The sequence below is a fragment of the Amblyomma americanum genome, chromosome 8 (genome assembly GCF_052857255.1).
Source record: "Amblyomma americanum isolate KBUSLIRL-KWMA chromosome 8, ASM5285725v1, whole genome shotgun sequence".
Taxonomy (NCBI): Eukaryota; Metazoa; Arthropoda; class Arachnida; order Ixodida; family Ixodidae; genus Amblyomma; species Amblyomma americanum.
Window position 1 is genome coordinate 43,328,873 of NC_135504.1, and position 22,771 is coordinate 43,351,643.

A 22,771-nucleotide genomic window follows, 5' to 3' on the forward strand; every position below is an offset into this window, starting at 1 on the left:
CGGGAGGCCTCAATCAAGGCCGCAGTGCAGAGTATATTTCACCTCAGCTATCAATCCGCCCAATCAGCCATGTGCCATTGCAGCTACCGAAACTGCACAGGTAATCGGCAAAATATTGGAAATGGCTGGCTTCACTCTGGTCCTTTGTTTGACTGGTCATTGCCAATACATTTCTAATATTGGGCTGATTAGCAGTGTTACCGGGGTATTTGTGTTTTTTCAGCTGCACTTGAGTGGCAGTGGCGAATTATTTCGGTTTTCAGTGGCAGTGGTAGCTGTGCGGGACGTCAGCATTGTGTTAAATAATTTCTGGAACCAGCTTTGTGTAGACAGGGGGCAAGGGGCTTGATTTGTGTTTCGTGTTGAGCATGCTAGGACTAAGGCCCCCACTTACCGATTTGGGGGATGTTTGTCTAAAGCTTGCTAAGTGTGAAAGGTGCACCACCTGCCACGATTGACAGGTGGCAACCTGCCAACTTTGTCTGAAGCCTGCTTGATGTTCAAAATCGAGCCTTTAATTAAAAAAAAAAAACAAAATGAAACCCCAAAATGCGCGCTAACACCATCTAGTCATGCCTGTCCCGTGACATCATTTGTCAAATCGGTGCGGTGGAAAACAGCAAACAAGTGACAGCTGTCTGCTGGGGGCAGTGCCATTGGACGACCGGACTTTTAATACACTACATAAATGGTGCGAGGCTCGTTCAATTATTTTTTGTTGACCACCTCCATGTAAGATTACAGATGCCAATGCGCTAACGTCCCGCTTACAGCTGGCCTTCAAGCGGCCTGTAGGGTTTCACATACTGCCTTATTATCACAAGTCTGGCAGTCTTCGCGAACGCTTACACATTGAGAATACTCGAAGTCGCACCTCAGAGAGACCGCTATAAGAACTTGCATGCTGCAGCGGAAGCAGTTACATTATTTAATTTTTTTTTCTTCTTTCTTGTTCTTACTTTCTTCTTTTGTGGCATCCAATGTGAAATTTATTCCGGAAAACAATTTTTAGAACTACTGATACGAACTCATGAAATCACGACTGAAGAGGATCATGTGGTCACAGTGTAGCTCTGAATGTGAATGATCGACTAGATAAGTTTCAGCGATCGATTAATTCTAATTAAGATAAGGTAAATGATCAACACGGGTTGACTCTAGTTTTGCCCTCAGTACCTCCATATCCTGCACAGATCTTTTGCAATTTTTGGTTGGCGTAAATATGCCTAGAGGCACTGTTCCAACATAATTTCGAATAAAAGCGATCCTCACCCCTGCTGATAGAGTGTGGCTTGTAGGCAGACTTCAGCACCCACGAGACGGATGCACTTCAGCCAGTGTAGCTGGCCACGACTGCCCGTCCTTCAGGGACCTGGCTGAGAGTGGCTCCTGTGAGTAAAGTGCAATGCGCAAAAGGCAGAAATTTACTTTGCCAAATATCGGGACACACAATCTCCACGTTCAAGATATGACACTATGGCGTTAATCAGTGAACGCCCATATCAACGGAATTGGTCATTCTCAACATAACACTCAAATGTCGCTAGGAATCCTCAGGCCAGTTCTTGGCAATGGTGCAGCGGTTGAAGGACACGCCATGGCCATGCGATGGCAGGTGCTGCCACCGGTGGGACTTGTGCGACCAAAGTTGCCCTTCCCGAGAAACCTCTCTCAATCAACCGTTAATTTAATTGCCACCTGCCAGTGTGGTTGTAGGCTCACAATCCGGAGGGTATGATGTGAAATCCCCGCAAGATCACGTGACCTAGGTTGCCACTTAGGTTGTTTCTTTGCGGTGGCTTCCTGGGCCACGCTAAGCAACCTATTTACCACTCACAACGCTAGCTGTCGCATTTTCTGGCTAACCGAGCTTTTAACGCTACCGCGTTAACATCACATATGCCGCTTTATTTCAGGCGAGAACCATGAGCCTGCACCAAACACAACTATATGAAGCCATTTTTTGCTATAGGTAAGCAGTGGAAGCGATCACACCGCGCAAAAGAAACAGCTATGCAAAATGGCATCCATGACCGCCAAAACAAGAGTTGTGAGAGGCAACGCGGGAGGTGGAGGTAAAGGATGAGGGTGAGGAGCTGATCGGCGCCAATAATCACGTCATTTATAAGAGCGCTGCAAGTACAACCGTCGCTATAAATACCTCTTCACCATCACGTAAAACAAGTTTCAAGAAACTCAAAGATCTTGCCTACAGAGCAGTTATAAATATCCCGAATATAATGTCAGCCCCTTTTAGGGCCCAGTATCTAAAAACACGAGTTGTTTTTGAAATAAATACTAAACACCACTAGCCCAATCAGAATATGGGACACTGGGGTGCCACGCGTCCCACAACGTCATAGAATAGACAGTTACATAGATGAAAATGAGGGCTACACTCACGCGATATTTTGATAGCGTCAACGGGTTAATGCACAGATAGGCGGAATTGGCCATTGCCTACTTTCATAGCTGGCCCGGATTCTCATATGACCCGTGGCGAGTGGTTCAGAGGTCAATTAATGCCTAACAGCCACGGAAGGTGACTGCTTCAAAAACGGCCAGCAATGCAGCTTGCGATATCCCATTTTTCACTTCCCGAGCAGCGTTTTGCAACAAATGAATAATGTAATTTACACTTGCCCAGGTGGGCACTTCGCTAGGAATTTAGTGTGGATGGTGCCACCTGTCGCCGTGGGCATTATATTTTGACGTCGCAAGGTTATGTGACCTATTTGGCTGGGTTGCTCAGAAAAAGCAACCTGGGCCTCACAAGCCCCACAGTTTCTGGCGATGTTTTGCTCTCACCGCTGACGAGGCCTACGACGCCGGTGGGTTTACCCCGCAGACTTGGGTAGTTAAGAAGCAGTTATTAGTTGTAACACTAACAAACTATGCATTGTTTACTTAAAAATTTACGTATGCGAACCTTTGGAAATTGTCGTTGTTTCCATCTACGCACTAGAAAATGCAATTTTTGTCCAAGTGGCCACGAGGCAAAACTATGGCATTAGTAAATTGTTAAATTGTGCGACAGTTACCAAAAACTCTGCAAAACAACAATAGTATGTGTTTGATGCCTTGAACAAACGTATGCACATAATTGAGGTTATGATAAATGAGCATGTATTGTTAACGTGATTGCTCAAATATGGCATCTCTTTGACCAAATTTCATTTTACTACGAACAGGGAGAGGCAAAATGACATATAAAGTCTGCTCGGTAGCACTTTGGGATTTCTTTTTCGGAGGAAACATGCCGCTTCCAGACTGATAAGATAGTAATGGATAAATCATGACTTTGGAGGAGAATTAGCGGTCTAATTGCGGACACAGCCTAGAATAGTGCTCCATATTTCGATTAATTTGAATTCTTGATCGTGTGCGTTGCCATACTGGAAAATTATTCCGTAATTAAACCGGCACCGTGGTTTCCCTTCAGTACACAGTTTTACTTGACAAGCGTCCACTGGACTTGATGATACACAACTGAGACCGACTACCTGTCATAACTTTTTGAAAACGATAGCGTTATGATTCCGTCGCCACAACGGACAACCACATTTCTTGCTGTAACCACTTGTGCCGAGCAATGGCAAGTTATGGCAATGAAATTTTAAGATTACTGGACACTATCAAAATAACTGCGCAGTCGTTTCACGAGAGCGAAATGATGTGTACCTTTGAGTTCGTAGTTTTAAATGCGAGACACTGATGCCTAAAGAACAGTGACCTCATTAAGACCCGAGTGACTGATCTGCCATGAGTGCGTCCCTACGTTATCGTATGACCAACTCACTTCAATTTTAAGTTCCGTGAGGAGAAGAAAGCACTGGGAAACACCACATATACCTAAACAAGGCGCCAGTGAAGGAAAGTTCACTTTGTTTCAAGATCGAAGGAAAGTGAATACTTTACCTGGATCCATTGAAAAAAAAGAAAAGAGCAATCAATACAACGGTGTTCCATAGAAAAGATGAAACGAAAGTTATCACCAAAAAAGTGCCCTGTCTGCGGGAGGTGACATGGTGCGACACAGGACTAGTTTTGCTGGAGGTTACTTTTAGCATAAATTCCACCATTGTGAAGCTGAGGGCTTTCCGACGGCAAAAGCATATTTTCTGCTGAGAGATTCCTGATGTGATTGTGTTTTTTTTTTCCCTTATCTATGGCTTCTGGTTACACTAAGACGTTTTGCATCTGGGGCAATTCCCACCAGCTGTGCTTGTCGATGTATCTCCTGTGCTGTTCAGTTCGTGCCAATTTTCCCTAAATTTCTGCGACGCCCAGCAAGCTGGAAGCACCGATGTCTAGCGCGTTTTAAGGCTCCCTGCAATGCAGAGGACATTAAATTTTTTCTATTATCAAAGTCACAGTGTTTTTGTGCGTTCGTCAACTGCAAACGTGCACAATTGCTTCTAGGGTGTTATATGGCTGACGCTACCTTCTGGCGTCGTCGTCGTCTAGCCTGAGTCATCTAAAATAATTTGGTGTGCAGGTAGAGTGCAGTGTGCGAACACATGAGAATGTATGTCTGCATTGTGAAATAGTGCGTGTGTACGTGAAGAATTTGGTGGCTCAACAGGGCTGATTTCCATGCAATACAAAAGAAAAAAGACCATTCGTGTCATATGCGTTGCGTGGGCACCTGGCACCCAGAGGGGCCTGCGTTCGAACCCGAATGCTGCAAATTTATTTTTTGGAATTACGTCACCTGGGATGCAGACATTTTGTGGACGCATTTTGCGGACTTCTGGCGACGATTTTTTTCTTCACATGTGGCATATAATGCTTCTTCATTAATAATTACGAGTAAGCGATATTGAATTCATCAGCGCAAGTGGTCTTTGCTGTATTAAGCGGTACAGAGCGATAACCTTTGTGCGATTTTGTATCTTAGCTCTGAAAGGCTGTCTGACATAAAAAATAGGCGAAAAAGGATGACGCATATTCGAGGCGATAGCCACATGAAATGCTTTTCAATACTGAACAAAATTTCTTGTTCATTCATTGATGAACTTAACTTTTTTATCACTTACGGTGCTGCCAGCAGAAGTAGCGCCGCAAAGCTGGCCAAGTTCAGGGCAGAAAAGGCGATCGACAATACTGACTCCGAGTCACGTTGCACATCCCAAGAGTCAACAGCTTCCTGAAAAGGCCATGTATACAGAAAACCATGCGTGTAGTGAAAAAAAATTAGGTGCGGTTCAACTACTGCTGCAACTGGTTAGAGAGCGAACGCTGTGGTGTATCGGGCAAGTAGGCGCGGCTTTGCCTTTGTAACGTTGAGTGCGTTCTGCATAATGGATAAGCAACGCGCCCAACCTGCAACCCTGGCAAGCGGCAGTTAAATTAATGGCTGATCGCGAGAGGTTGGTCTCCAAATGAACGCTGCGACCAACTGCTGCAGTGCCACAAGTGTGCCACAAAGTTTTCAGCGCTAATGCGTGCAGCCCACATCTCTCTCTCACCATCGCCTCCTACCTCAAAGCGCGATTCATGGGTTCACTTACCCAGGGAGACAGTTATGCGCCCTTACTTTCTTCAAAATCATCGGAGTCTTGAACTTTATCAACGCCAACGACAATGAACCCAATGAACGCCGATGGCCTAAAGAAAAAGTGGCGAGCACTCGGTTTCGGGAGCAGCGGACGAGAGACGGCAAAGCTTTCATGTGGTTTCTCCTCGGTTCAAGGTCAAACCCGCACGCGGCGAAGCTAGAGAGGGGAGTAGCAAAGCTTTCGCTTTAAAACTATGTTGGAAACAGCTGCTGCACCTTCTCGCTGATGTTAATTTATAAGTTGCATGGTGTGCATAACGAAAAAACTATTGCACTCACAGGGTTGACAACAGATTGTTGCCTCCTTTTGAGAACAACTAAATCTTCGGGGAGGCACATGGTGGAGCTCTAACGCACTGTGAACACTCAGCAGTCTAAAAATGCTTAATCTAACCTCTAGTCAAATGTTTCCGCCGTTCGGTAAACGAACACGCCACCTTGTGCCGGGGAGGAAAGGTGACACATTTAACCCAAATGCATCCCAATCTGCCTGACTAGTCACTGGCGTTACTGGGCGTGCGAAAAACGAGCTTATTTTTCGACACTTGGTTCGGACCAGTTCACGGACAGCTCCAATACCAATACGCACAAAGCCGCGGAATTCCGCGACAACGGCAACTCCAGAGGCTGAGCCGTGGCCGGTAAAAAAATGACGAGTCTTAATACAAGAAGCACCAAAATCATAAAGGGCGTCTGCCTAGTGGGACTAACTGCATTCCACTATCATGGTTCGTCACAGAGCAACCATTATTCCACAACACTGATACTACCCTTATAAAAAAGGTCTATAGACAGTCTATAGACTTCTTATAGACTCTATTGCCTTTATATAGATACTTTTTTGTCTATCCGTAGTCTGTAGACTCTACACAGGCAAAATTCAACTAAAACTGTATGGCCATAAATATATAGATGGTCTCTAGACTGTCAATGGGATTTGTATTGCTATAGACTGTTCTCTCTTGTCTCTTTATAGAGAGATTATAAACTTTGTAGAAAGAAGTCTATGGAGAGTCTCTACACTGTCTAATTTTTGCAAGGGTTCAGGGAGGGTCAGCACTCCTGGGTGCCTTCGCACAAAGCAAATTAGATAGAGTAGTTCCAAGTCTAGCCTTATTTGCGATTTAGACTCTCCGTTATTTCTGAGGAGAGGAAAGGTGCATTAAGGGCCTTATTTTGTAGGCGAATACCTCAACTGCACAGTGAGCCCCCTTTCTTCCTCCCCCCCACCCATTATAAAACCACGAAAGCTAAATACTGCAGTTTGCAGCCAGTGTTTGTGTGTGTCATTTGTCCTGTCCTAGTTCAGTGTGCCATCGAAATCACTCTCCAGTTCATTTCGTGCAAATGCACAATGGGGGAGGACATTTGAAACAGGAAGTAATTCGGTCATTTACCTTATTTTCATCTCTGAATCACACTCTGGTGGATGCGAATCAGTGATTACTCAATATTGGCTAGTACGGGTTGCTGGTAATGCGGTTTTCGGTCTATAGTAGCATGCTGCCAAGATTTTGCATATCCCTGCGGAACACTTTTACCACGCGGCAGCATTTTTAGACAGAAATCAAGCAAGGTTACACTGAATTCTACTACAACCGATCGCTCGAAACGGACGGTGGCTTTACTGCCTCCAGTTTACACACATTTAGCCCTGAAATGATTGCTGAGGTTGCTTTACGGGTTGCCAACTCTAGAATTAAAAACGTGCACTTGGTAAATTTGCATTAAGCGAAGCAAACCATTCACCTGCTGTTGTGACCACCATTAGTGCGCTTGCTCTGACCTGCTCGTCCGCGCGACAAACCTGTAGAAAATGTCAATGAACCAGGAAACAGGATCGACAGAAGTGGCTCACCGGGTCGTTGCAGTAAGATGGAGGCTGCGACACTGTCTCCACTGTGGCTCACATTTTGGTGCAGCCACGGGCATATTGCAGACGACTAAGCGAGCTTCCAGGGCAGGCTCCATCGAACATCGTGTCGTGGCTGGCCATTCTGCAAGAGCAAGAGTAAAGTGTAGTATTCACTACGAGGCAAAAAAAATAGCTGGGGTTGAAATGGCTTGAGCCTAGTTGTACGAGTGAAAGCTCTAATAGGTGTGGCCTCCACTGTCTCAAATTCTGTCTATGCGAATGATGAAGGTAAAGGGTCAAGGTCAGGTATCCAATGGTCATAGTGATAGGATCAAGAGATCATAATACCATAGCTTGGGCCATAACACCACGCAGTTCAGTTCGGCTGAACCTGCTGAGGCATTGGAGGTCACTGTAGATGTGGTGCCCATTGTCTTAATCAAATGTCAAGGTCACGGTCAAATGTCAAGGTCAGCTACTCAATGATCATAGTCATAATCACGTGTTCATGCTACGATAGCTAGGGCCATACCACCGCGCAGTGAAGTTTGGTTTACTTCTTGTGAGGCATTGAAGGGCATATTCTCATCCACATCGAAATCAGAAGTTGAACCCCGAGCCAAGCTCTCGCTTTAAAAGTACACCGGGTCTGAACGATATGACTTCTGTTTGCAGAAATGAAATAAGCCGAGGCACTATTCAATTTTCACCTCGTGGTTTGCTTTGTGCCGTCAAGAGAACCGTGAGTGTAAAGGGTTTTTTCCGTCAGAAAAGGGCACTTTAAAAGCAAAGCTTCGGTATTGCGATCTTCGGACGAAATTGATAGAAATTCATGATTCTAAGGACACTCGTTTTCTGCTTTTTTTGCAACAGGGGACACATTGGCACCCATGTTTATGAAACCTTACATACAGTCGTGTTCCCTTCACGAATGTTGCCCTCAGCATTTAACATTCACTATGAATTTTGCCGTCCCATTTTGCTTCCTGCGTCTTAGCTTTTTAATGCTTGGGCCACAAAAGGAAGGGATGAAAAAAATCAGTACCTCCACTTTATGCTTCCTATCGTGCCCGCATTCAAAAGATAAGGTGAAGTTTTCTAATAGCGCTGCGAGATTACAGACAATCATGATGACATTAAGAAGCAAATTAGCCTATGGTCAAGTTTAGGCAATTAGATTGAGCTGAGGTAAAGACCAAGTCGAGGGCTGTGAACCACCTCGAAGCTCAAAAGGGATTAATTATTTTTTTCCAAGAAATGCGCCAATTGTAGGAATCGGGTTTCAATTCGCACATTATCGCCGGATATTTTTAACACACGGCTTACTCCCAGTGATTTTGACTGGAAAGCAATCGGTGTTGAGAATATGTTGACATGTAACTTGGCAACCAGGTGGCACATACTGACGAGTACATGGCGTGCAACAAGTACGTCGGGAACTGGGATACCTTGGCTGGAAAGGGTTAAATAGCGTACGATACGAAACCTCTCTCAGACCCACGCCGGTCCTTTGAAGCGCCTCTTCAACCCCACCTACGATACCTGCATTCAGACACCAGGCGAAACGTGTAACAATTGAAGGGCACTGCTAGACTCGCTTCAGACTTCCGCCAAGTAATTGGGCTTTTTGCACCTTCTTTAACCAACCCCTCATAGCAACCTTCTGCCTTTAAGCGATGCCCTTGCATAACCATAGCTTCACTCACTCTCTTTTTCTTAAATGTAAAATGTTTTATTCTTCTATCTACAATATACGCTCCGTATAGTGCTGGATATGTTCGGAGATTTCATACAAGGTGCGACAGTGTTCATCGTTGTCAGATGTGTTTGTAGATGAGTTAATAGGGGCGGTTTTGGAAAGTGTGCGTGCACTAGTTAATCAGGGTTCGACGTCGTTTTGTCGAATAGTTACTAAAGCTGCCAGAGGTGCTGGTGAGACTACCTACTCATATTATGCCACATTAAGGAGGCACACGAAAGAACTCTGCATGACTATTCACCAGTGCCGCCTCAAGAAGCACGTCGCCTTTCTCGCCAACTTGCTTCTGGGTCAACACGGAGGCTGTTTGCCAAGTTCAGGGCATGGAAGATGACATCTACTGCCATGAAGAAGATCCGAATGAAAGCATCCATCCACATCCAAGACGCTGAATGCTGCCTGCGAAAACCAAGAATACAGATTTGTAAATTGGGAACAGTTTCAGTGACTTTGTACACTCATAGCCTGAAGAAATTAAGCGATGGGTTGCGATTTTTTTTACACCCATGTGGCGGATTTTTCTCGCGTTTGTCTGTACACAGTAGGAAGCTAGAAAAACAATGTCATCTGGCATGCGTGTCGCTCGTCTCCTCATGGCTTCCTCCGGTTGCTCCACGTGGCTGTCTGATGCACTGGCAGCGACTCCCCTCTGAAAACACCTCATTGAGTGCTTACCTCCAGTAAGTGGAATTTCAACGACATCTGTGACTGGCGCGGGTTAAAAAATTGTGCAGAAAACACATGTGTGATGCAGGTGAAAATTTATGAAGCGTAGTGTCTGTTGCTGAAAGATGTCCCGAAGTACAGAATGTCTTGCATCAGATCGACGCTTCGATATAACAAACCGGCGCATCACACTACATGTGCCATATATTTTCACAGATAACATTTGCAAACTTCGCTATAAAGCAACTAGACGGCAACCAAATTTCTTTTCTTTAACTCTTTGCTTGAAGACACATCACCTACCCGGTCTGGGCTTGAGGTTGAGCTCTGGTGCAGGTGCAAACCATAATCCCAGAGTCATCTTCAGTAGGAGGAAACTGTTCTTGCTCGGAAATCTGCGGTTCGGACTGATGGCCGCGATTGGTCTGAAAAAAAGAAAAATGTCGCGCCCTCATTGCGACACCAACGCCACGTTAAGCTTAAACAAAACCTAACTGGCGCGAAACTAAACTATGAACGAGAGCATGTCTGACATTTTTGGACAAAATTTTTGAATATTGAAAAACTCTATAGTGGTATAAAAATACTGCTGGCAATTGTCCCTTCTTCTGATATATGGCTAAATCTTTCTCTGTAGTGTTTCCGTCACTCGAATCGAGAGGTTAAGAGTGCCTAGAAAACTGACGGGGAAGACTTTTCGCGATATCAGGTCAACAGGAAAAAAAAAAACTTCCAGCAATTTTACAATCTGACTTTTAACGTGTTTATATTGATTGCATGGGGCATTTAACGTTGTTATAAAAAACCAAAAGGGAACGCTTTTGGAGATAAGAGTAACAATAATAGCAAAAAAAATCGCAAGACTGCCGTCGGTTTGTCTGCGGATATATTCATTGCTGTACCTAAATCTTACATTACATGAAAAAATGGACCTCATAAAATATTTCCGGCTCAAATGCTTTTTTCCAGAATCAGGGTACATATTCGCGAGTCTGTACGGTCAGTGAAACTCAGAATATGCACTCCCAAGCTCTGAGAAACAAAATATGCATGCATGCCTGAAAATTTACTTTCTAGCAATAACCAAGCGCCCAGTGAAGATAACATCATACTGCTGGGTACCATTACAATGGCTTCTATGTTGGCTGGATCGCTGCTTTTTTTACTGCAATGAGTGGCGTAGGATCTTCTGTGGTAAAACAAATTGAGAAAACTCCTATTTCCTTAAGCTCCGCGGAGTGTTTACGGTGCGGTTGGTCGCCTTGCGGGCCATGTCGACTTCTTCGAGCTCTCAAATGCACCGCAAACCCTTGGAAGAATGCATTGGTCGATTTTCCCCGCATCCAGATGCGGCCTGCACACGGCAGGAAATTGAAGGCAACGAGGCATGGCATTGACAGAACTGCTTTCACTTATTGCGTGCCAATATAAGCACAGCTTCATACTGGCTTGCTGCTTGGGTGGGAGGACTTGTACATTAACTCAGCGAGAAGTTGACACGCATGCGTACCTTGAGTGTCGAGTCGAACCAGAGCCTTCCACTCGAAGGCGACCACCAGGTGGGGCCTTCATGGCAGCCAATCGCAGCCACACTGTGCATATGATCAGTGACGCCGACTGCCCGAGGCACGCATTCTCCGCTCGGGAATTCGTGTTACGCCAGTGTGATGCCGGGACATGCTTCTCATATTTGGCCCAGCGTTCTGCAGAAAGATCATTGGACGTTCATGGCGTTGACCATAATCAACGCTTCTTGAAATACCGCAGCGGTCAGGGACTTTAGAATCCAATGACGTAAATCAGCTGCCTATGACACGAAAGCTGTTTGCACGTCATGGGTAAATAGCATCTCCCTTCAGTTCAATATATGGAATGAGCCCAGTGCTTGCCATTGCTAACAGAATCCAGCCTAGCAATGGGAATTGTAGTACTGAAAGGAGGTGATGAATAAAATGAAGAGTTTATTCCCTCAAGATAATGGCACCGAAAAGAGGTCAGTATAGTTTGTTTAGCTTGTAACCTGGTCGCATGAAGCACGTGGTGCTCGCCTGATGAGCTCGTAAATAACATTCACTCTGAATTTTTTCTTCCCGCTTGCTTCGCGCATCATAGCCTTTTAATGCCTGCATTACAAAGGATGGGACACAAAAATAACTACCTCCACACTAAGCTTCCTATCGTGTCTGTTTTCAAAAGACTTCGAAATTTTTGATAACGCCGCCAAATTAGAGAAGCAAGTGTGCTCAAATTAAACAGCAGTTACGCAATTAGTAGCAGCTGAGTAAAAGACCATGTCGAAGGCAATGAGGCCCCTCGAAGCCCAAGCAGTAATTATTTTTTGTCCAACAAATGCCATGCCTCATTTTAGAAAGGAGTTGCTGGACTCGGGCTTCAAGTCATACGTTCGAGCCGCCTGTTTCTTTTTTAGAGCTTACTCACACTTACTCCAAAGATTTTTACTGGAAACCTCTGGGTGCTGAGAACATAATGGCATGAAATATAGCGACAAAGTGGCACATATACACGACTAGAAGGCGCGGAACAAGAATGTCGTTAATTGACATAAGTTGCCTGTAAAGGCTTAAACAGGAATCGATACGAAGCCTCTCAAAGTCGGATGCCAGACCTAGGAAGACCCACCTCGACAGTACCAACGAGGTCTGGATTCGGCCACCGGGCGGACCGTCTTAGTATTCAAGGGCGCTGCTAGACTCACTTCAGACTTGCGCCGAGGAATCGGGTTTTTTGCACCAGCATTAACCCACCTCTTCCCATCGTTCTGCCTTCACGCCTACAAGCCAACACTTTACATGAACATAGGTTCACTCACTCACTTTTTATTTAAAGTAAAATATTTTATTCTGTTATCTATAATATATCCTCTATATAGTGGTGTGTATGTTTGGAGTTTTCTGTTCCACTTGCCGGTTCAGGAGATAATGTGCTACAGTGTTCACCATTGTCGACGCATTTGTAGATATGTTAATAGGGTCGTTTGTCGAAAGTCTGCGTCTACGTACGCTACTAAATCAGAGTTCCATGCAAGTTTGTTCAAGAATTACTGAAGCGGCCGGAGGTGCCAAAGAGATTACCTAGTTATAATATGTCACACTAAACAGGCACTCAGAAGAAAGCATGGCTATTCACCCGCGTCGCCTGAAGAATAAATTTCAACTGCACCAGGTCGCATTTCTCACCAACTTCTGAGTGTACACAGAGGCTGTTTGCCAAGTTCAGGGCACGGAAGACGACATATAGCGCCATGAAGGGGATCCAAAGGAAGGCATCCATCCACATCCAAGGCGCCGAATGCTGCCTGCGGAAACCAAAACAACAAATTTGTAATATGGGTACAGTTGTGGCGATATTTTACGCTGATGGTAGCCTGAAGATAATAAGCAATGGGTTGCAACATTACTAACACCCATGTGACGAATTATTCTAGCATTTTTAAGTTTCTACACTGTTGGAAGATATTACAATGGCTACTTCTTATCTGGCTTGTTCGTTGTTCATGTCCTCAAGGTCTCCGGTTGCTAGACATGGTTAACTGTTGCACTGGCTGTGACTCACCTGTGGAAACACCTCATAGAATGCTTATCTCCAGTAAATGGAATTTCAATGACATGTGTAACTGCTGCGGGTGTATAAGTAGTGCAGAAAACAGAGGTATGACGAAGCTGAAAATTTATGACGCATTGCGTCTGATGCTTAAATTGGTCCTGAATTACGAAATGTCTCAGCAGATCGTCGCTTCGATATATCACACCTGCGCATCACACTTCACGTTTCACTTATTTTCAGAGATAACTTTTGTGAACTTCATTGTAAAGTAACTAGAAGACACCTGAACTCTTTGCTTTAGCTCTTTGCTGCAACAGACATCACTTACCTAGCTTGGGCTTGAGCTTGGATTGCTGCAGGTGCTGCCATCATCCCCCAGTCATCTGTATTAGTAAAGGAAAGTGCTCTTGCTCTGAAGGCCGCGGTGTCTACCGGTGCTCGTGAACAGTCTGAAAAAGAAAAAAGAACGTCGCGCCCTTATTGTGACACAAGCGCCACGTTGAGCAGAAAAAATAATCCAAACCGGCTCGAAACAAAACTATAAATGCGAGCTTTTTCGCCATTCTTGTGCAAAAATTTTCCATGTTGATAATCTTTGTGTAGTGGTACGAAAATATTATATGTAATGGTCAATTCTTCTGATATTTCTTTTATAGTTTCTCCATCGCTGGCATAAATCGGTGAAGAGTGCTGTAGAAAACCAAATGAAAACGCTTTTGCCGGTAATAAAATGGTCAACAGCAAAAAAAGAAAAAGAAACCTACAAGCCATTCAATACTCCAATAAAAAAGGGAAAGTGGAACGCTTCTGATGATGGCAGTAACGTTAGTATAAAAGTATTGATGCTGCCGTCCGGAAGTCTGCAGAGGTATTGGTAATTCTTAAATCTCGTAATATTTGAAAAAAAAAATTGACTTCATATTCCTTACTGCATAAAATGCTTTTGACGAGAATCGGAGTACACGTCGAGATTTCTGCGAGAGCCACGGGTGGAAGCATTCGTGAATGTGCACGATCAATGAAACCCAAAATTTGCACTTCCAAGTTCTGAGAAATAAAATATACGCATGCCTGAATATTTTTTAACCGTAACAACGAGCCCTGTGAATATAAAATCATACTGATGGGTACCGTTACAATATATTCTACGCTGGCTGGGTCGCTTTTTTTTGCCTGCAAACAGCGTCTTGGGAACTCTTGTGGCAAAAGGAACTGGTAATACTCAGATTTCCTCAATCTTTGTGGAGTGTTTACGTTGCGGTTTGTTGCAGTTTGGGCCGTGTCGACTTCCTGGGGATCACAAATGCCCCGAGTGGCGTTGGTAGAACGCATTAGTCGATTTCCACTCCATCCAGACTACAGGCGTGCTGCAGAGAATTCCAGCTCGGCCAGTAACACAACTGCTTTCGCACAATGCATGCCAATATATGCACAACCTCATCGTGGGTAAATGCAAGTGCCGGAGGAACTGTGAATTGGCTTAGTGAGTAGTTGACATGCATGCGTACCCTTGGTGCCGAGCCCGACGAGAATCTTGCACTCGAATCTCGATCGTCGCCACCATGTGGGGCCTGCATGGCAGCCAGTGTCACGAAGCCGTAACCTGCTGCCAGACCACGCACGTGATGGGTGACGCCGAGTACCCGTCGCACAGAGCCACTGCTGTTGGAGTCCAACTGCTCCGCATTGATGCAGGGACATGCTTTTCATACTTGGCCCAGCCGTCTGCATCGTTGGGTGTTCATGGCATTGAGCGTAATCTATGGCTCATGCAACACCGCTGCGCTCTGGTCATTTACTAACCAATGCTGTAAAAAAAGCTGCCTGTTAGGCAAAAGTTGTGTTGCACATCATGCGTCAGTGGCATCTGCCTCCCATTAATTGTATAGAATGAGCCCGGTGCTTCCCAATTGCTGACGTAAGCCAGCCGAGCAAAGATAATAGTGGTACTTAAAAGAATTTATTTAAAAAATGAGTTTTTTTTACTAATAGCATTGCCACCAAAAACATCTCTGAACATTTCGTGCAGTTTGTAACCTTGCCTCCTTACAGCATCAGGTGGTGGATTTCTGTGCCCTTAAATTTAACAATCACTCTGAATTTTTTCATCCCAACTTCCTTCGTGCATCGTAGCCTTTTAATGCCTGTATTAGAAAGGAAGTGATGAAAAATTCAGTACCTCCACACTAAACATCGTGAGCGCTTTCAAAAGATGATTCGATATTTTTGATAGCACTGCCAAATAGGAGATGTAAGAGTGTTCACATGGAGCAGCAATTATGCAACTAGTTGGAGTTTGAAGGCAGTGAACCATCTAGAAGCCCAAAGACAGTAACTAATTCCTCATTTCAGAAAGGAATTTTCGGACTCAGGCTTTAAGTCGCACAGTGGCACCAATTTGTAATTTTAGGACTGCTTAGTCCCAGTGATGTCTTTTGCCTTTTGCTGTGTATGTGTATCACCACCATCCCAGCGCCTGTGTGTGCGTGTATGAGTGCGTGGCACGAGACGGCGCCACCGCCGCAGAGCGCGCCCAGAAGTGCTGTGTGTGTGTACGGCCAGCGCCGGCCCTGTGTAACGTGTAACCCAGGAGAATAAAGATTGCTGTTACGTTATCCCAAACACAACAACTGGCGATGAGGATGGGATAGCGGGGACCCGGACGCAAGCGAAGACATCGCATCGTGATGCACGCAGGCAAGTGAACTTGCGCCAGTAGCCAGTGAAGTGAAGCACGCTTCGTTCCCGCGCAAACAAGGCGACGTTTGGTCGAGTCGAAGAATACGACAACAAAGAGCCGTGGTCGTCATACACGGAACGGCTGGATGCGTTCTTCAATGCAAATGGCATCGAAGACGACGATAAGAAAAAGTGGGTATTTTTGTCGACGGTCGGCACAAGCACGTACGCGACGCTCCGTAGTTTGCTAGCGCCCGAAAAGCCTAAAGAAAAGAAGTTTACTGAACTCATGGCTATTCTCAACAGCCACTTCAGCCCCGCTCCATCGGAAATAGCCGAAAGTTATCGCTTCCACACCAGAGTACAGCTCGAGAATGAAAGCGTCGCGGTGTTCGTCGCCGAGCTCCGGCAAATGGCGGAACACTGCAACTTCGGTACGGCGCTGAACCGCATGTTGAGAGACAGACTTGTGTGTGGAATTCGTGACAGAGCCGTGCAGCAACGGTTGTTAGTTGAGAAGAGCCTCACCCTAGATAAAGCGCTGGAGATTGCTAGAACGGCAGAGGCGGCGGAACTCAACGCAAACGAGCTGCGAAAGGGCCACGCGGACATACCGACTTCCCCGGTTCAAGAAGGCTCAGCGAATTATGTCAAGCACAAGAAAAAGCAGCACCTGCAAGGGCTCGGTGGCCAAAAAGGGCAAGACCCGAAGCCTAAAGGCAAAATCAAAACCGGACGCCAAGAGAAGTCCAGGCCGTGTGTACGCTGCGGATCCCGTGATCACAGGCCCCCGGAATGCAAGCACATCAACACAAGGTGTTACAAGTGCGACAAAGTAGGTCACCTGGCGAACTACTGTTTGTCTGGTGCTGAGAAAGGGAAGAAGTTGAGCGCAACTGCAGTGAATGCAGTACAGTCGACCGAGAAGCCACCTGAGTACTACCTGCATTCTTTGCGTGCACAGTCACCCCTGAAGCCAATCACAGTGACATTCATAGTCAATGGAGTGCCACTGGAAATGGAGTTGGATTCAGGTTCTCCCGTTTCGTTAATCTCAAAAGATACTTACCGGCAGCACCAAGGTGTTTTGCCGCAGCTTTCACGGACAGACATCAAGCTGAACTGCATACGTGGAACAATACCGGTGCAGGGAACGCTGGTGGTTGACGTATGTCTTGGCAAGACTACATGTCAGCAGACACTGCTTGTAGTAGCCTGCAAGAGCCCTAACCTGTGCGGCAGGGATTGGCTTACAGCATTTGACCTGCTACCACGCCAAGTAAATGCGACACAGCTCGAAAGCACCACTGAAGGGAAAGTGAAAGAAATGCTGCATGAGTTTGAAGAGATCTTCAGACCAGGCTGCGGGACACTGAAAGGACCACAGGTGCATATCAACGTTCGACCGGATGCACAGCCACGATACTTCAGACCTCGCACGGTACCCTACGCACTTCGGGCCAAGGTTGAAAATGAACTTCAGCGTCTAGAACGTGAAAACATCATCACACCAGTGGACCATTCTGAGTGGGCTTCACCGATTGTACCAGTACTCAAAGCAGATGGCCAAAGTGTCAGGATTTGTGGAGACTATAAGATCGGTGTGAATCCAGCAGTGGTAACGACACAGTACCCATTGCCAAAAGTTGAAGACATATTCGCATCCTTGCAAGGCGGAGTCAAGTTTGCCAAGTTGGATTTCTGCGAAGCTTACAATCAGGTGCCTGTTGATGAAGAAACCAGTAAGCTACTGGTCATCAACACACACAAAGGTCTCTTTGCTTACAACCGTCTGGCATTTGGTGTTTCATCAGCACCTGCCCTCTTCCAGAGAAGAATGGAAGAAACCCTTCGTGACATCCCAGGCACATCAGTCTACTTAGACGATGTTTTGGTGACAGGAAGAACTGACGCAGAGCACCTTCAGAATCTGCGCAAAGTTCTGCAACGAGTCAAAGAGTCAGGGTTGAAGCTCAAACAGGAAAAGTGTGAGTTTTTCAAACCATCACTCATTTACTTGGGCCACGAGATCAATGCCACTGGTCTTCAACCATCAAAGAAAAACACAGAAGCCATCATTGAAGCGCCCGAGCCCAAGGACGTTGGTGAGCTGAGATCCTTCATTGGACTCCTGTCATACTACGGAAAGTTTCTGCCGAACCTGTCCACACTACTAGCACCGTTGTATGCACTGCTTCACAAGAACAGTCACTGGAGGTGGACAGATGAAGAACGAAAAGCTTTTGTCAAAAGCAAGGAAGCCATCATGGAGGCAAAAGTGTTGGCACACTATGACCCATCTAAGGAGCTCGTGCTAGCCTGTGACGCTTCGCCGTATGGTGTAGGTGCGGTGCTTTCACATCGTAATAAAGGGGTTGAATTCCCACTAGCATTCGCATCTCGAACTCTCACACCTGCGGAGCGGAACTACTCACATCTGGAAAAGGAGGCACTAGCCATTATATTTGGTGTCACACGCTTCAGAGACTACTTGCTATGTCGCAGCTTTATCCTCATCACTGATCACAAGCCACTGGTCGGCATCTTCCGTGAAGATAAAGCAATTCCAGCCATGACTGCTTCACGTATCCAGCGTTGGGCACTCACACTTGGTGCCTACACGTATACTATTGAGCACCGACCTGGACGTCTCAATGGAAATGCAGATGCCATGAGCAGGCTACCACTGGCAGTGCTCTTTGCTGATCCACCTGAACCACCAGAGCTGGTGAATTCAGTCTCAAGCATGGAAAAACTGACAGTGTCAGTGAAGCAGCTTCAGCACTACACGAGTTGTGATCAAGCCCTAAGCCAAGTGCTGCGGTGGGTCAAGGACGGATGGCCACAAAGCACCCCGGACAAAGCCCTACAGCCATTCTGGCAAAGACGTGATGAGCTGAACACGTACAGAAATCTCTTGTACTGGGGTAACCGAATCGTGGTGCCTACTCCTGCCCAGAAGCATATCTTGGAACTGCTACATGAAACGCACCAGGGAGTGGTTGTCATGAAAGGCATGGCAAGGTCTTTGTTTTGGTGGCCTGGTATGGATGCTGAAATCGAAAAGTGCGCTCGACAGTGTACACAGTGTCTGCAGAATTCTCCAATGCCAGCAAAGTCTGAACCAGTGCCATGGCCTGAGCCGGGTGCATGCTGGGAACGTGTGCACCTGGACTATGCCGGACCATTTGAAGGTAAAATGCTCCTTGTACTTGTAGACGCCAAGTCAAAGCGGCTTGAAGTTATCATCGTGCCAAGTGCAACAGCGGAAAACACTGTAGAGCATTTGAGGGATATTTTTGCACGGTTTGGGCTGCCAAGGTGCATTGTAACAGACAATGGAACCCCATTTACTGGCCAAGCTTTCCAGGCATTCCTTTCGGAAAATGGCATTAAGCACCTACGGACAGCTCCTTTCCATCCAGCATCAAATGGTTTGGCTGAGAGAGCAGTTCGAACTGTAAAGGACGGCCTCAAGAAAACCACGGGTGGAGATCTCAAGCTCCGGCTAGCGAGATGGCTGCTTATGTACAGTAGAGCACCCCGCCCAAATGGAACGTCACCATCTGAGCTGATGTTGGCATACCCAATGAAAGCGAAGCTGGATCTTTGCATTCCTAGAAGGGAGAATGAGAGTGCACCCGAGCAGTTGCTGACAGAATCCAAGAGGCATTGCGGAGAGACGAAAAAGGGACCCAAATACAAGAAAGGTGACAAGGTTGCAGTTCGCAATTTCGGCAGAGGAGCTAAATGGTGGTTGGGCGAAGTTGATGAAACGAACGGAACTTCGATGGTAACGGTTTCAACCCCTCAAGGGAAAGTTCGCCGTCACAACAACCAAGTGAAAAAGCACTTGGCCACTCCAGCACCAAGTACAGCGGGTACACCTGCAAGCACCGAGGAAGACGTAGCCAGCACCGAAAGCACCTGGGAGGCTGCGGCGATGCCATCTGTGAGACGTTCAACTAGAACTGTTCGCAAGCCCCTACGTTACCGATAACCTTCTTAAGGAAGGAGGAGTGCTGTGTATGTGTATTGAGTGTGTGGCAAGAGATGGCGCCACCATCCCAGCGCCTGTGTGTGCGTGTATGAGTGCGTGGCACGAGACGGCGCCACCGCCGCAGAGCGCGCCCAAAAGTGCTGTGTGTGTGTACGGCCAGCGCCGGCCCTGTGTAACGTGTAACCCAGGAGAATAAAGATTGCTGTTACGTTATCCCAAACACAACACCTTTTGACCCTCTGCACCACATTTAACCCACCTCTTTCCGCCCTTCTGCTTTTGGGCCTAAAAGTCATCACTTCACGGAAGCATGATTTCACTCATTCACTTTTTATTTAAAGTAAAATATTTTTATTCTTCTATCTATAGTATATGGTCTGTATAGTTCTGGGTATACAGAGTTTTTCGTTCTCCTAGCATGCTCAGGAGATAAGGTGCGACAGTGTTCATCACTGCCAGACGCGTTTGTAAATAACTTAGTGAATTAAGTAGGGGTGCTTGCCCTAAGTCCGCGTCTAACGACGGTAGCGAATCAGAGTTTGATGTCCGTTTGTTCAACAATTACTAAAATGGCCGGAGGTGCCACACAGACTACGTAGTTATATTATGTCACATTAAGCAGGCACCCAATACAGAAGTCCGCATGAATACTAACCCGTGTCGCCAGAAGAAGCAGGTCGCCTCTCACGCCAGCTTGCTTCAGGGTCAACACGGAGTGTAGTGCTTGGCAAGCTCAGGACAGGAAAGACGACATATCGCTACGGGACTGCGGTTCCGCCCAAAGGAAACCACACCAAGTCGGAGAGATCCCAAGGAACACAGCCGGTGGCCAAAAATCCTTTTCTTCATCTGCGCACGCTCCCCACGCCTCCTCCTCTTCCGCCCAGGGCACTTGGTCGGCCTACGCCGTCCCTGGGCGTATATTCAAATATACAGCCTTGAAGTAGATCACAATGAAGGCATTCATCCACATTCAAGGCACCAAATGCTGCCTGCGGAATCCAAGATTACAAATTTGTAAAATGGGTACAGTTGTGGTGCCACTGTACGCTAATTGTAGCCTGAAGAAATTAAGCGACGGGTTGCGATCTTGTCGCGGATGGTTCTAGCGTTAAAGTCTCTACAGAATAGGAAGACAGACAATTGACTCTTTGTTATCTGGAAAGGGCGTCTGTCATCTCCACATGGTCTCCGGTTGCTCCACGTTGTTGTCTAAAGCACTGGCTGCGACTAACCTCTGAAAACACCTCATTGAGTGCTTACCTAAAGTGAGTGGAATTTGAACATCTGTGACTGCCGAGCGTGTATAAATTTTGCACAAAACAGAAGTATGGCGCAGCTGTAAATTTACGAGGCGTGGTGTCTGTTGATTAAAGGTGTCCCGAAGTTCGGAATGTCTTGCAGCACATCGACGCATCGATATAATGAACCGGCACATCAGAATTCATGTCCCATTTCTTTTCATACTTGACTTTTCTGAACTTATTCTAAAGTAAGCAGACGACACAAAAGCTGTTTGCTTCAAAACAGATTACTTACCCGTTTAAGGCTTGAGTTTCTATTCGTGCAGATGCAGCCGTCAACCCACAGTCATTTTCAGGAGGAGGTGCTCTTGGCCGAAAGGCTGCGGTGCCGATTGGTGCTCGTTGTTGGCCTGAAAAGAAAAAAAATGTCGCGCCGTCATCTCGACACTAGCGCCAAGGTTGAGTTGAGAAAAACTGACGCGAAACCTATAGTAAAAGCGCGAGCATGTCCAAACTTCTTGGTGAAACTTTTTGAATAATAAAAAACGGCGAGGTAGAGGTGCAGAAGTTTGCAAGTAATCGTCCATTTTACTGTTATCCAGCAAAATGTTTCTTTCGTAAAGTTCCCATCTCTCGCATCTCTTGCAAAACTAATGGATAACGCTTTTGACAGCAAAAGCGTTAGTAGCAAAAAAAGTCAAGCTTGCCGAGGAGAGATATGCGGATATGTTGATTCTTACAGTGAAATCTTACAACATATGAAAAAAACACTGCGCTCACAAACTCTTCCTTGTTCAAAAATGCTTTTGTCCAGAATTGTTGGGCGTGAAGAGCTTAGTGCTAAGGCAAGAGACACAGCTCCTCGCTAGAAGGCATGAACTTTGCGCCATTGCAGCGTTCTTGTTTGTGACCGAACAGCCCAGAACAGTGTCAGGAAAGGAAAGCGTTAACTGACAACTCTTTTATTCGAAGAAACCTTGTTTCTTTCAAAATAGAATGATTTGTAAGTCAGTGCTCGTGTTTTGTCGCGTTGTTCTGCGATGTTTCGTGACAAATGAGTAACCAACGTGGCCAAGCTGGTGCCCTGTCCGAGAGCTTCTGGTGAAGTTTGAATTTTGGGCTTCAGACCACTCTAAATTTGTTATATGACGTCGGCAACGCATAGCAAGACCTCTTAGCCACCGATCTTCCGGAGTTTACGGAAGTCCTATCTGTGCTTAGGAACTCGGCGGGCGTTGAACGATGAAATTTCGTACGTCACAAGCGTACGCCGATAGGCCAGCACAGCTTTCCCTGTCTTCTAGAATTTCAAAGGGAGGGTGCCGGAATTGTTCTTCTGCCTATGGCCAATAAAATGCTGGGGAAGAAACCTCGTTGTCATTCATTCCGGAGGGTCGGGTTTCACATTACAAAGCTGCATGTGGATTAAGAGGGAGGATGATGT

At 46.1% G+C, this 22,771-nt stretch overlaps 2 long non-coding RNA genes across 2 annotated transcripts; both read right to left on the reverse strand.

Moving 5' to 3' along the window:
* Positions 1–7,477: 7,477 nt before the first annotated feature.
* LOC144100568 (uncharacterized) lies at positions 7,478–11,452 on the reverse strand. The gene is made up of 4 exons (XR_013307734.1): positions 11,351–11,452; positions 10,144–10,265; positions 9,416–9,573; positions 7,478–7,557 (listed from the first exon to the last, which is right to left on the reverse strand). It is a non-coding gene; the product is annotated as an uncharacterized LOC144100568 (long non-coding RNA).
* Positions 11,453–13,737: 2,285 nt separating this feature from the next.
* Positions 13,738–20,946, reverse strand: LOC144100438 (uncharacterized). The gene is made up of 3 exons (XR_013307653.1): positions 20,739–20,946; positions 14,913–15,129; positions 13,738–13,853 (listed from the first exon to the last, which is right to left on the reverse strand). It is a non-coding gene; the product is annotated as an uncharacterized LOC144100438 (long non-coding RNA).
* Between the last annotated feature and the right edge of the window lie 1,825 nt (positions 20,947–22,771).